Source organism: Tenrec ecaudatus, chromosome 6 (genome assembly GCF_050624435.1).
Source record: "Tenrec ecaudatus isolate mTenEca1 chromosome 6, mTenEca1.hap1, whole genome shotgun sequence".
Classification (NCBI taxonomy): Eukaryota; Metazoa; Chordata; class Mammalia; order Afrosoricida; family Tenrecidae; genus Tenrec; species Tenrec ecaudatus.
The window spans coordinates 136,651,041-136,665,952 of NC_134535.1; the positions used below are offsets into that span (position 1 = coordinate 136,651,041).

The 14,912-nt window shown below is 43.2% G+C and overlaps 1 long non-coding RNA gene across 1 annotated transcript in view; it reads right to left on the reverse strand.

Moving 5' to 3' along the window:
• Positions 1 to 2,710: 2,710 nt before the first annotated feature.
• Positions 2,711 to 14,912, reverse strand: part of LOC142451275 (uncharacterized) — an 88,897-nt gene continuing 76,695 nt past the window's right edge. Inside the window, exon 4 of the long non-coding RNA XR_012784978.1 lies at positions 2,711 to 3,250. This is a non-coding gene — a long non-coding RNA (uncharacterized LOC142451275). The remainder of the gene's footprint in view (positions 3,251 to 14,912) is intronic.

The window sequence follows — 14,912 nt, forward strand, 5'->3', positions numbered from 1 at the left end:
ACAGTCTCCAATATCGTCCTCTGGTGTGCTTCTTGTCGACCCGTACCGGGGACCTCGCTCAGCCTTCATGGGGTATCCACCGGTCACCTTGCTTGTAGACCATGGGCTCTCGCTCTATTCAACAAGCCTGGGGTCCTGATGCACATGGTGAACTTTACTCGAGTCACCCTCGTGTTCTCCTTTTCAGGTAAACCAAATCCACAGGTATCCGTGCCCATACGCAAGCAGTCCTTTTATTGCTGCATTTCTCCGACCTCCACTCCATATGTAGATCCCCGAGGTCACCCAGAAAGCAATTCAGCCTGCTCACAGTCTCTCTTTAACACACAGTCCCTGCGAGATGTTTTCTCTCTACTCCCAGATGTTTTTTTAACTTCTGGCAAAGGCTTATGGTTCCTGAGTTCAAGAAAACACTGGTGGGCATCTATTTCACTGCATAGCTGTCTACCCAGAGGTGGTCTAAACCCAGCTAAAGATAACCCCATTTTAGTGGTTCAAAGCAAGTGGGCTTACAAACTTTCATTATTCCACCTTTCCATAGTTTCCCCAGAAAACAACCGAGTACAGGGTAGCTTTGTCTGACTTCTGGATAGACAAGGAAGTAGAATTACCATGAGGCAAGGTCAAACAAATAGCTACTCTCCATCTTAAGATGAGTTTTTCCATTGCCCCACTGCTAGGTATACTATTTGTGACTCTGGCTCTCGTAGAGAAACAGGGGCACAGAAACTGATGTCTAAGTGAGACTCATATATCAAGGTTAAGTGTTCATCAAGCAGACATCCGAAAGCAGTGTGGTCCAAACCCACAAGTCCGACAATAACCCATTAACCCACATGTCCAACACCAATTGCAATGTCCTCCTCCATCTTTCAAAACATTGGACATGTTGCTGGCTGAAGGAGGAGAGCCCAGGCAGTGAATGTGTAAGCAGAGCAGCCTAGGCAGTGGATATGTCAGCATATCTCTGCATGGCTACTCCAGCAGCCCGGGTTTCCTCTTGGTAGGTCCATGTGTCTTCGGCTCTGGGACGTCTTGCCAGAAAGGAGCCTTGACAGCTAAAGCAGGGAACAAGCTGAGTCAGCTGCACCCTGCTCCCACATTCAGAAATGAAGAGACCCAACTAGAATGGCAATGATCAAGGAGCCATTGATCACTCCGCCCTTCATTTAACCGCACGTGTGTATCGCCCAGGTTGGCACAATCCACGAACTAAATTCACATTTGCGAACCAGGCACCCGTTTCAAATTCTTTAAACCCAACATGGAATTAAGTTACATCAGACCTTAATTCTAAAACTTATGGAATGTTCCCCCACTCGGAAAGTTTGTAAGCCAACTACTCTGTGTCTTTATACGCCAAATTTTAGCTATCCACTTTATCTATGGCCCACTAATATAAAACCAGTGCTCAGAGGAAACAATCATTGCTCGCTATGAAGAAATCTTCATTCCAATAGGAACCTTTCAAAGTCTGTGTCCATCGGCAAAATCAAAGCCGGACAGGCCGTGCATAAAGTCAGCACTCTTAGGCACCAGTTCACTGTCTCCAAAATCGCCCTATAGTGGGCTTCTGGTCGACCCGTGCCAGCTACCTCACTCAGCCTCCACGGGGTGTCCACCGGTCTCCTTGCTTGTAGACCATGGGCTCTCGCTAATGTTCAACAAGCCTGGGCTCCTGATGCGACGTGGTGAACTTTAGTCAAATCACCCTCTTTTTCTCCTTTTCAGGTAAACCAAATCCACAGGTATCTGGGCCCATACACAAGCAGTCCTTTTATTGCTGCAGTTCTCCGACCTCCACTCCATATGAAGATCCATATGGTCACCCAGCTAGCAATTCCGCCTGCTCACAGGCTCTCTTTAACACACAGTCCAGGGAGATGTTTTCTCCCTACCCTCAGATTTCATTTTAACTTCTGGCAAAGGCTTATGGTTCCTGAGTACACGAAAGCACTGGTGGGCATCTAATTCACTGCACAGCAGTCTTCCCAGAGGTAGCTTAACCCAGCTAAAGATCACCCAATTTTGGTGGCTCTATGCATGTGGGCTTACAAACTTTCATTTTTCCTACTTCCCATATTTTCCCCAGAAAACAACCGACTAAAGGGTAGCTTTGTCTGACCTCTACATAGACAAAGAAGAAGAATTACCATGAGGGCAAGGTCAAACAAATAGCTACTCTCCATCTTAAGATGAGTTTTTCCATTGCCGCACTGCTAGGTATCCTATTTGTGACTCTGGCTCTCGTAGAGAAACAGGGGCACAGAAACTCATGTCTAAGTGAGACTCATATATCAAGGTTAAGTGTTCATCAAGCAGACATCCGAAAGCAGTGTGGTCCAAACCCACAAGTCCGACAATAACCCATTAACCCACATGTCCAACACCAATTGCAATGTCCTCCTCCATCTTTCAAAACAGACGATATGTTGCTGGCTGAGGGAGGAGAGCTGAGGCATTGAATGTGTAAGCAGAGCAGCGTGGGCATTGGATATGTCAGCATATCTGCACGGCTACTCCAACAGCCCGGGCTTCCTCTGGGTAGGTCCATGTGTCTTCGGCTCAGGGACGTCTTGCCGGAAAGGAGCCTTGACAGCTAAAGCAGGTAAGAAGCTGAGGCAGCTGCACCCTGCTCCCACATTCAGAAATGAAGAGACCCAACTAGAATGGCAATGCTCAAGGAGCCATTGATCCCTCCGCCCTTCATTTAACCGCACGTGTGTATCGCCCAGGTTGGCACAATCCACGAACTATATCCAAACTTGCCATCCTGGCACCCATTCAGAATTGAAATTACGTGACACCAATAACTTAATTCTATAAGCCTCTGATTATGTTCCTCCCTCTGGAATGTTTTTAAGCCATCTACTCCGTGCACTTGTACCTCATATTTTCGCTGTTTGCTTAATCTACGGCCCTCTTAGATCAAACCTTTTCTCAGAGGAAAAAATCATTTTCGACCTGAATAAATCTTCATTCCAATAGGAACCTATTGAATTTTGCGTCCATCAACAAAGTCAAAACCGAAGAAGCCATTCATAAAGTCAGCCATGATCCACACCAGTTCACAGCCTCGAAAATCCGCCATCTGTTAGGGTTCTGGTCAACCCATGCCTTCCTCAGCTCTACGGTGTCCACCGATCACCTTGCTTGTAGACCATGAGCTCTCTCCAATATTCAAGAAGCTTGGGTTACTCATGCTAGATCATGAATTTTTGTTGATTCACTCTCATATTCTCCATTTCTCCTGTAAACCAAATACACAAGTGTCAGAGGCCAAACTCAATTAGTGTTTTTATTACTACATTTCTCCAACTTCTACTGAGCAAGTAGATTCACGTGGTCACCTTGCAAACCGTCAGCCTGCTCATAAGCTCCCTTTTACACCCATTCCCTGGGAGGTATTTTCTTTGTACTCCCAGATTTTTTTAGTGTTGGCAAAGACTTGTGGTTCCTGAGTACAGGAAAGCACTGTTTCGCATATAAATCAATTCTCTGCATAGCTGTCTTCTAAGGTGTTTCCTAAGCCCATGTAAAGATCAAATTTTGTTGGCTCAAAGCAAGTGGGCTTACAAACTTTCTGCTCTCATACTTCCCATAGTTTCCCCAGTAATCTATTGAATATAGGGTGGCTTTGTCTGACCACTGGCTAGACAGAGAAGGAAAACTACCATGAGGGAGAGGTCAGACAAACATCTACTCTCCATCTTATGGCTAGTTTCTCCAGTACACCACTGCTAAGGTACCACAATGTGTTAGTCAGGGTACTTTAGGGAAAGAACTACAGTGAAACTCATGTCTAAGGGAGAGTTTTATATAGTTTATATAAAGTGCTTTATATAGTTTATATATAGTGTGCATCAAGCAAAAATCCCAAACCTGTCCTGCCAAAACCCACAAGTCCAAAATTAATCCCTCAACCCCTTTATCCAGTATCAAACCACAAAGTCCTCCTCCATCTCACAAACCAGACACCATGATGTTGACTGGAGGAGGAAAGCCGATTCAGTGAATGTGTAAGCATCTCTGCACCGGCATCGTGTCTACTAGGTCCATGTGGCTTCTCCTCAGGGATGTCTTTCAGGAAATTATTCTTGGGAGCTAAAGCAGGGAACTGGCTAAGGGAGCTGCATCCGGATCTGACCATCATAAAGCAAGGCACCCCAGCATTAGAAAGGCGTGGATCCCTGAACCACTTATCCCTCTCCCTTTCAATTCGCCCCACATGTGTTTATCGGCCAGCTTGTCACAGCAAACTAACTACCTCACAGCTCTTCTAACAGTCCATGACATCAATTGTATCAAGCTCATTTATACCACTATCATTTGTTGCCATCATTTTCTAAACAGTTACTTTCTTTTTGAACTCTTGGTTCAATTCTTCTCTTTTCCTACACTCCCACTCTCGTGACCCCTTGATTTCCTATCTTATACTGAGTGCTGTGTCCCTTCACCACATTTATGTTGTTTACCCCCCTGGGGAGCAGTATTATACAGCAATCATTGTGATCCGTTTCCCCTTTCTACCCCTACCTTCCATCTACCCTCCTGGTACCCTTCGGTTTCTGTTCCTGAGAGGTTGGTCTGACCTTGATTCTGTGTGTCATGATCCTTTATCTGTACCTGTATACATGCTCTTGCCTACGCACAACTGATTGGCAGAACTGGGATCATGATAGAGGGGGGTGAGGAAGCCTTAAAGATACAGAGGTATGTTGTACATTTCATTAGTGTTATACTGTGCTCTGGTTGCCTCATCCTTTTGTTGTGACCCTTCTGTGAGGGTATGTCCTCCCGTCTACAGATGGGTTTTGGGGCTCTGCTCCAACCCCTTTATCCTAAACAATATGGGGGTTTTTGTTTGTTTGCAGTCTTCTGGTGCCTACCTGATTCTGTCAACACCTCATGATCTTACAGGCTAGGGCCCTTTCATATGGGATTTGTTGCTTCTTTGCTAGATGGCTGCAAGTTTACCATCAGTTTTTTAAGAACCCAGATGTTTTATCTTTTTATAGCTGGGCATCATCAGCTTTCTTTACCTCATTTGCTTATGCATTCATTTTGCCTTCAGCTATTATGCTGGGAGGGTGAGCATCACTGAATGCTGGGTTGTTAGAACAAAGTGTTCTTGTGTTGAGGGAGGGCTTAAGCAGAGGCCCAAAGTCCATCCACTTCCTTAATTTATCGCTATGTAAATATATGTACATAGGCCAATACCTCGATTTTTATTAATATATTTTCATAAGTGCACACCTATGTTTATTCCTGTATCCTTAGATTTGCTTCCTAGATCGTTCCTGTTTTCTTTTTACCTTCCTCCTTTCCCAACATCATGCGTGCCCTTCTTCTCTCAGCTAGATTGCCGTTGCTCCACCACCACCACCAGGATCTCTATGTCCTCCTTGTTGTTCCTTTTAATTCCCTAGTTGTTTCCTGTCTATGGCATCGTTTGCTCACCACTCCTTTCCTCCCACTGTCTCCTCTCCCAAGTGCCTCCAGAAATGCCGGTCCCTTTACTTTCTCCTTGGGCTTTCTTCCCAAACCTATCTTATATTGGTAGGCAAAGCAATAAAAGAGACAAAGCAAAAAGAAAACAAAAGACTGAATAAAAAGGGAAAACAAAAAAAGGGGGGAAACCTAGAAAACCCCCCTGAAAACACATACAAAATTCCAAATCTGTCTGCTGACCTTTATGATTATCTCCCCACCAGTCTAGAGGGGTTCTGAGAACTGCCCCTCCTAGCCTGAAATCTATTGTGGGGACACTTCAAGGGCTTCGTGGCTTGGCAATGCTCCCATTGCTGATCTGTTCTGTTTCCTTCCTGGTTCATCCCATTGTGGGGATGGTCAGGCCCGACTCACTCCCTGCTGGGTGTCCCGAGTATTGTCCTCATTCACAATATGTTCCAGTGAGGGGACACCATGTCTCAAGCTGTTGTCAGCCCTACAGTCCTCTCTGTGCCTTAGCAGCAGCATGCAGGGCCGTCCTCCTCAGGACTTGGTGTGCCAGTATCCAGTCTAAACCCTCACTCCCTTTTTCCTTTGGGTTTACACTTCCATATGGGCATGGCGGGCCAGCCCCTCTCCCCAACCTGTAGGCTAAGTGTTGTCCTCTGTAGCGCATACTTCTAGGGGAAATGGAGGCGGGGTTGTCAGTTTGGCTTTGATTGGGGATGGCCCCGTAGACCCCTCAGTGATCTACATATAACCTCCTCCCTGGAGGATGGGCAACAGGAAAGTGGGTGAAAACTTGGATCTCCATCTGCAGAAGAATGAAACAGGACCCATACCTCACTCCATGTACAAAAACAAACTTAAACTGGATTACAGACCTAAATGTAAACCCCAGAACTATCAGGATCATCAATTAGAAACTTAAGGGGTCTATTGCAGGGCATACATGGACTAGCAAATCTAATAAAGGAAGCACACAGAGCAAAAGACAACACAGATGCCTGGGACCTACTAAAATAAAACACTTATGCACCTCAAAAAATTTCATCAAAATAGTAAAATGAGAACTCACAGATTGGGGTGGTGGGGTAACAATGACACAACTAACGAGAGACTTGTTACCAAAATCTATGGAATTTTTCTAAGAAAAAAATTAGTCCAATTGAAAGGTGGGCAAAGGACATAAAATAGACATTCACCAAAGCTGGCTTGTGAATGACTAACACATACATGAAGATATGCTCACCATTTCCTAGCCACCCAGGAAATGCAAATCAAAACAACAATGAGTTATTACCGTACACTCCTCACAATAGCAATTGAAACACACAACAGAGAATGACAAATGCTAGAGAGGGCGTGGAGCATTTGGAACTCTTATACATGGCTGGTAGTCTTGTAAACATTTACAACCAGTGGGGAACGCTATGAGACTACCTGAAGCAAGTAGCATTAGACCCAGCAACACCTCTGCTTGTCATATACCCCAAAGAAGTAAGAGACAGACCCCAGACATGTGTTCTCCTACATTCACCGTAGCACTGTTCACAATAGCAAGAGGCTGGAAAGAGCCCAAATGCCCATCAGTAAAAGAATGGAGGAAGAAACTCTGGTACACATTGAAATTATGTGCCCCTGAAAAACAGTGATGAAACCATGAAACACCCCATTACATAGATGGGCCTGGAAATGATTATGCTTCGTAAAGTTAGTCAATCACAAAAAGACTGGCACACTACTATAAGGATAAACACCAAGATAAAGGCAGAATTCTGCTCTTGGGTCATGTAATCATCTTTTTGTCATGAAATCTGGCCTCCCAAACAAGGTAGTGAGCCAGTATAGTACCCGTGCACTATATATTGCCCTCTTTACATTTGCATCTTACAAACCACTTCAACGGAAGACACGTCCCCTCCACTGGGATCAATTTCTCAAGATGGGAAGGGAGGAAGGAGGGAGACGACCAATCAGTTGCTGCCATACAACATTGTCCTACGGTCACCCAAATTCAATAGATACTCCTACGAGAGTGATTAGCAAACCATCCTGGAAACTCAAGTCAAGACATGAGGGGGAGACGGGTCTGTCTTGGAAAAGGCAATTACACTTTCGTTGATGGATAAACTGGGTAGAGCAAGATGCCATCTGGGGGGAAACATGCTTAACGGTACTTATAGAACCCAAGGAGAGAATACGCCTGGTATTACATTCCTAACTGGACACTTTTGACCTGGTTTCTATCCAGTCCTTGGTGATCCAGACTGGATGCTGTAGTCATCTAGGATTTTAGACTCTGTTCTTTCCAGGCTCACAACATCCTCCATGGGCCACATCAGAAGGATCCGATTTGGAAAGTCACTAAGGAGCTGATAAGATAAAGCCCCCTAGACCTTATTAGCTCCTTAGTGGCTTTCCAAATCAGTGGGATTTACCTTAGATTCGCCTGAAACAGGTTTAAGAAAGTGCTTTAAAACATACTCCCTTGGACTTAGGGCAAAGTGCTCTAGTGTCCAAAGATGCAGATGACTGCTATCTTAATACTCTGGAATTTGAGTTTGTTGGATTTCAGTCTGGATCTCTTGCTTTGGGAATACCCTGTGAATGGTGTCCCAGGACTATCATATAGTTACTGTTTGTATTCTCTCTTTGCTTTTTTGTCACATATGTTAATCTGGAAGGTATAGTCCTGGCTTTGTGAATGAATGTTATTGAAAATTTTATCCTATTCCCAGTGTATGTGTAGTGACCAGTCACTTAATCTTTTTTTTAATCATTTTACTGGGAGCTCATACAATTCTTATCACAATCTATACATCCATCCATTGTGTCAAGCACATATGTACATTTGTTGCCATCATCATTCTCAAAAAATTTGCCTTCTACTTCAGTCCTTAATATTGGCTCCTCCTTTTGTGCCCCTCCTGCCTCCTTCCCCTCCCTCATGAATCCTTCATAATTCATAAATTATTATGTCATATGTTACACTGTCTGACATCTCCCCCTGCCCACTTCTCTGCTGTCCATCCCCAAGGGAGGAGGCTATTCGTAGATTCTTGTAGTCGGTTCCCCCTTTCCACCCCACATTCCTTCTACCCTCCAGGCATCGCCACTCTCACCATTGGTCCTGAAGGGGTCATCTACCCTTGATTCCCTGTGTTTCCAGTTTCTATCTGTACCAATGTACATCCTCTGGTCTAGCCAGCTTTGTAAGGTGGGATTGGGATTATGATATTGTGGGAAGGAAGCATTAAGAACTAGAGGAAAGTTATATGTTTCATCGTTGCTACCCTGAACCCAGACTGGCTCATCTACTTTCCACAACCCTTCAGTAAGGGGGTGTCCAGGAGGCAAAGGGCACTTACAGAGGTCTAAATACAGGCATGGACATATGTAAATATATTTATATATGACAATGGGAAAATAGATCTATGTGCACATATTATAGGTTTAGTATTAAGTTAGCAAATGGACATTGGGCTTCCACTCAAGTACTCCTTCAATGCAAGAACATTTTGTTCTGTTAAATTGGCATTCCATGATGCTCACCTTCCTGACATGATCACTGAAGAAAAATGTGTGCATAAGCAAATGTGGTGAAGAAAGCTGATAGTGCTCGACTATCAAAAGATATAGCATCTGAAGTCATAAAGTCTTGAAGGTATACAAGTGGCCCTGTAGCTCAGAAACAACAAAGCCCACATGGAAAAAGCACAGCAGCCTGTGTGATCAGGTTTAAGGTATCAAAGAACAAAAAATCAAATCATTGTGAATGAGGCGGAGTACAGATTGGGAACGCCTTACAGAAGGGTCACAGGGAGGAGAAGAGCCAGTCAACGATGAAACATACAACTTTCCTCTAGTTCTTAAATGCTTCCTCTCCCCAACCCCCACCCCCACTATCATGATTCCAATTCTACCTTACAAATCCAGCTAGACCCACAGGATATACACTGATACAGACAGGAACTGGAAACACAGGGAATCCCTTCAGGACCAGTGATGAGAGTGGCAAAACCAGGAGGGTAGAAGGAAGATGGGGTAAAAAGGGGGAACCAGTAACAAGAATCTACATATAACACCCCTCCCTGCAGGATGGACAAGAGAAAAGTCAGTGAAGGCAGATAGATGTTGGACAGTGCTAAATTATCAAGTGTTCATGAGGGAGGGTGTGGCGGGAGGGAGGGAAAACATGTGGAGCAGATACCATAGGCTCAAGTAGAAAGAACATGTTTTGAGATTGATGAAGGAAACAAACATAAAAATGTGCTTGAAACAATAGATTTATGTATGGATTGTGATAAGAGTTGTATGAGCCCCCAATAAAATCATTTAAATAAAGATGGAAAGAATACACAGAGTTATGGTATCAAAAGAATAGGTTGACATTCAACCATTTCCAGAGGTGGCATCGGACCAAGAACCAATAGTACTGAAGGAAGAAGCCCAAGCTGCATTAAAGGCACTAGAGAAACACCAGGCTCTGGGAACTGACAAAATACAGGAAACACTCACTCACCAAGAAATCTGGAAGACAGCTGCCCGGTCAACCCACTGGAAGAAATCCATACTTCTGGCCATTCCAAAGAAAAATGAAGTGATGCAACAGAATGGAAATGATAAAATTTTCACTGATAACACATGCCGGTAAAATTTTGATGAAAATATTTCAAAAATGGTTACAACAGGACATCAACGGTGAGCTGCCAGAAATTCAAGCTGGATTCAGAAGCAGATATGATACAAAGAGAATTCTTGCTGACATGAGATAGATGGTGGATGAAACTATAAAATGGCAGAGAGATGCTTATTTGTGTTTTATTGACTACGCAAAAGCACCAGAAAAGAGAGAGCCTAACAATGTGCTGGTTTTCAAATAATCCTCAGCAAGTACAGAAGAATTCACCAAATTCTGGGAGATTTGCTCAAGCAGGGAGCTTTTCTGAAGTTGAGTTTTGGTCTGTTTCTGAGACCCTCAATGCTAATCTTTCTTTATATGTTGTAAGATACTCCCTAGTATTGGTTTATTAAGCCTTAGGAACCACCAAAACACATACATAACACAAAGCAAAACTGACCCGCTGGAGCTTTTATGTAAACTGAACTAAACAAGCATCAACAGCAACAGAGAACGCTCAGATAAAGGGGCAAGGAAGTTTAAAAATAAAAACACGGCATGATTAAGAAAGCCTGGGTATTATGTAGCAACACATGGAAGTGAACGTGTTGGGCAATAATGGAGATGCAAGGAGAACACTGTGGTCATTCTGGGAGATCTGCTGTGAAGCACCAGATCACCAGCACGTGAAGATGATCCAGCCTTTTATTGCTTTCCCACCACAGAAGAGGACGCAGCAAGAACGAGGGAGGGAGGGAGGCAGAACCCTTGGCAAATAGCAGGTGGAAAAACGGTGAAAAGTGAGGCCAAACAGGATCCCAGTGGTGAGGATTGGTCCAACCCTGGGAACCAGGTAGACTGTATCTGGGAGCTCGTGCTGGGACCCTGGACTCCTCCTCATGAGTGGAATGTTGGGGATACTGTTGTGGATATTACTCACAATTTAGGCACAGATCTGGGTGTGTAAACTATTAGATCCAGTAGCTGGAAGCTAGAAATAACAAACTGCACGGAAATGAAGTAGTCAATGACACCACTCATAAACTGAGTAAATATGCAAATGATGGGCTCAAAAACAGGCCTCAGGAGAAAGGAAAAATATAATTCTGGAAGTGGAAGAGGAAAGGTTGATGAGAAACAAAAGGTCTCCTGGAGAATGAATGACCAGGTATCCTAAAGAGAGTCTTCATTAAGGGTAATGCCAGCAATTTTACTGACTAAGATAAAATTGAGAGATCTTGTTCTACCCCATTGCCATTGAGTCAAATCCAAGCAAGTCTTGATAAATTTTTAAAAATTGAAATCATATGAAGTATTTTCTCTGATCACAAGTGAGTGAAACCAGAAATCAGTAACAGAAAAAACCCTGAAAATATGGAAATTAATTAACATACTATGAAACTAATAGTGGGTCACGGTAAATATCAAAAGAGAAATCACACATTTTAAAAATCTGATGAAAATGAAAGCACAACATACAATATTCAGAGAAGACAGTGTGCAGAGGGAAACTTACAGCAATAAACAGGAAGGAGAGGGTGAAGGGATCTCCAATTAACAGCCTAACTGGATAATTCTAGAAACTAGAAAGAGGAGACCAAAAAGAAGCCTTAATGTACCAGAAAAAGGGAAATAGCAAAGATCACTCAGAAATAAAATTAAAAACAGAAAGATAATAGAACCAATAAAATCAGAAGTTGTTTCTTTGAAACAATCATTAAGAATAACAAAACTCTAGCTAGTGACAAAGAAAACAACCAAAAATAGAGAACTAACTGTCATAGTTAGGTTTTGTATCACCTTGACCAGATCAGAATTCTCAGGGGGTTGGTAACTGAGGCCTAGTAATCCCTATGATGTTGTATAACACAATGTATCCCATAATGGGATCTGCTGTGATCAGCTAATCAGATTAAGGTGGAGTACAATCCTCTTACTCAGGTAATAGCACCAATACACCTGAGAGGAAGTTTACTCAGAGTGGGGCCTAATTCATATTTAAGCGGAGGTTGAGGAGACACTTGCTGGCTTTTTTGCGTCTGAGTCCTGTATCTGACTTGTCTGTCTCTTATTCTTTGTACTTGAACCAGCGGCCTGCCATAATGGCTGCCGATCCATAGAGCAATCAGCAACCTGCTATCTGACCTGCCAACCTTGACTTCGTTTCTCTCTCCTGTCACAGCCTGATTTGCTGACCCGAGATTCATCTACTTCTACAGCCTGTGGTATAGAAGCTGAAGCTACTCAAGTCAGGAGAAGCTTCCAGTTTAAAATCTGACTGGCTGACTTAAAGCCACACTGTCCTTACCTACTTCTACAGCTGTATGAGCTCTGTTATGTATGTACACACACACACACACACACAGATTTATATCAAGAACGTGCTGTGTATGTATATATACACATATAAATGCATGCATATATATAGAACCCCCATAAAGAAACAAAAATTTTCCAAAGCTGTGTACTTAATTTTTTGACAAGACACCTATCACTTTCAAAGTACTTTCCATTATACTTAATACATTTGACAAATCTGCCATTCCTTCCTTGGAAACCCTTTTCAAACTCCTATTTGGGTGGCTGACAGCACTTCCTTAGTTTTTTCTTCATTTCTTCTACATCATCAAATTGCTGGCCTTTCATGCCCCTTTTCATTCGTGGAAATGAAAAGAAGTCCCTCAGAGTGAGGTCAGGTGAGCCAGGTGCATGGGGCGAGAGAGGCATGCTCTTTTAGCTAAAAACTGGTGCACTGAGATGGCTGCATGAGCAGGTACATTATCGTGGTGGCAAAACCCATCCCCCATCTGCCACAAATCAGGCCTTTTTTGTTGCACACTGTTATGCAATCTTTTCAGAACCTCTAAATAGAAAGCTTAGTCAACAGTGTGAGCTGGTGAAACGAACACCAAATGCCCCACAATTTGGCATTTTTGTCTCTTTCAGAAGTTGATGGACATGCAGAACAAGGTTTGTCATCAGTCAACATTTCACCTTTTTTGAAACGAGCAAACCACTTGTACACGAGTTTTTCCCATAGTGCTCTCCGTATAAGCTGTGTGCAACATCACAACAGTGTCTGCCGCATTTTTCCCCAAGGAGGAAACAAATTTCACAGCCACACACTGTTCTCTTAAACCAGCCATCACACAAAAAAAAGAAAGAAAACGAGATTAGAGCAAAACAGCTTTATGAAAAAAATTCACTGTGATCAGAGAGAAGCTTCCCAAGAGATGCTACTGGGTGCACTAACTCAGAACAAGTAGATGCTGTCCTAGCAAGGGGAAAAGCCTACTACGAAAGGTCTGCCCAGAGGAGCTTTTTCCTGTGATGTACTTTTTGTACCCCCTCATACAGGAATACTACTCAGCCTTTAGGAGAAGTCTTAATACATGCTACGTATGCGTGGAACTTGAGGAACTAAGCTGAGCAAAATAAGCCAATTACAGGATAAATACTGTATGACTTCACTTACAAGAAAGAAAAGGCAAATATATAAACACCAAAGTTTACTAGTGGCTACCAGAGGCAGGAAGGAGGGGGGAAGGATTGAATAAAACAATAGAATTGATTACGGGTACGTTGCACACCCAATTATTGTAATTGCTGTCAATGATTTATATAGCTGTAAAAGTAGAATTGGCAAACGTTGTACAAGAAGTATGTTTACAATAACAAGTTAAATAAGAGTAGCTGCTGACCCTGCTTATATTCAATCAAAACTGATATTTGGTTCCTTAGTTTGGAGGTTTAGGGACATGGTTTCATGGAACATCCCAGTAGTTGTTGTTGTTCATTTTGCCTGGTAAAGTGTGCAGAGCTACTGATTTACTTCCCGCTTCACTGAATACCCTCTGGACTCTTTAAAGCTTGCAAGCAGTCATCCAAGGCACGATAATGTAGCTCTATTGACCCAGAGAAACAGAGGGAGAGAAAGAACTGGACGTAGGCTGATATGAAGGGTCTGGCTAATTACCTCTCTAAACAACTGCCTCCCTTTGAGGCCAGAAACTGGGCTGGTGCCCCCCTCTCATTACTGCACAATTTGGTCATGGATTTTATAGAAGAATCCTGTCCTACAACTCAATAAAACAAAACAAAAACCAAGCAGAATTTCAAACTCTCCTAGAGTCTAGTCTTTCTGGAGCCAAGAAGAGGGATAAAGCTCTGGAACCATTGCCCTGAGATAATTTTAAAGACTGAAACCAAAGTATCCCCGAGCACCATCTTAAAATCTCCTTGTAGTGAGCTTCATGAACTTGAGCATGATGCTCTTTTGAGAACGACCTATATGGAATCACATTGCGAACAGTAACTACAAAGATTAAGTAGAAAAGTTCGAGGGGAGTGGGTGTGTATTACTAAGGAAGGAACAACTCAGAAAAGAAGGGTGCTAATGCTCCCACAGCTGGAAGCATGTCATCAGTTTCTCTACATGTAGAGGCTCTCATACATGTAGAAACTGTCATACATGTAGAAACCCAACAGTATATGGTTTGCTGTGTGTCTTCTCAAGAACCACAAAACCATAAACACAATTTAGAAGGAAAAAGCGCAGGCACTGTTACAGACATTGTCTAGGCATCTCCACACACCTTTCAGAATTGAACAAATCCTTGGTTAAATTGTTCAGTTAAAAACTACGGGACCGATTACAAGGATCTACATGTGACCTCCTCCCTGGGGGATGGACAACAGAAAAGTGGGTGAACTTGGGAGACGTCGGACAGGGCAAGATATAACAAAATAATAATTTATAAATTATCAAGGGTTCATGAGGGAGGGGGAGGGGAAGCAGGGAGGGAGGGGGAAAATGAGGACCTGATGCCAGGAGCTT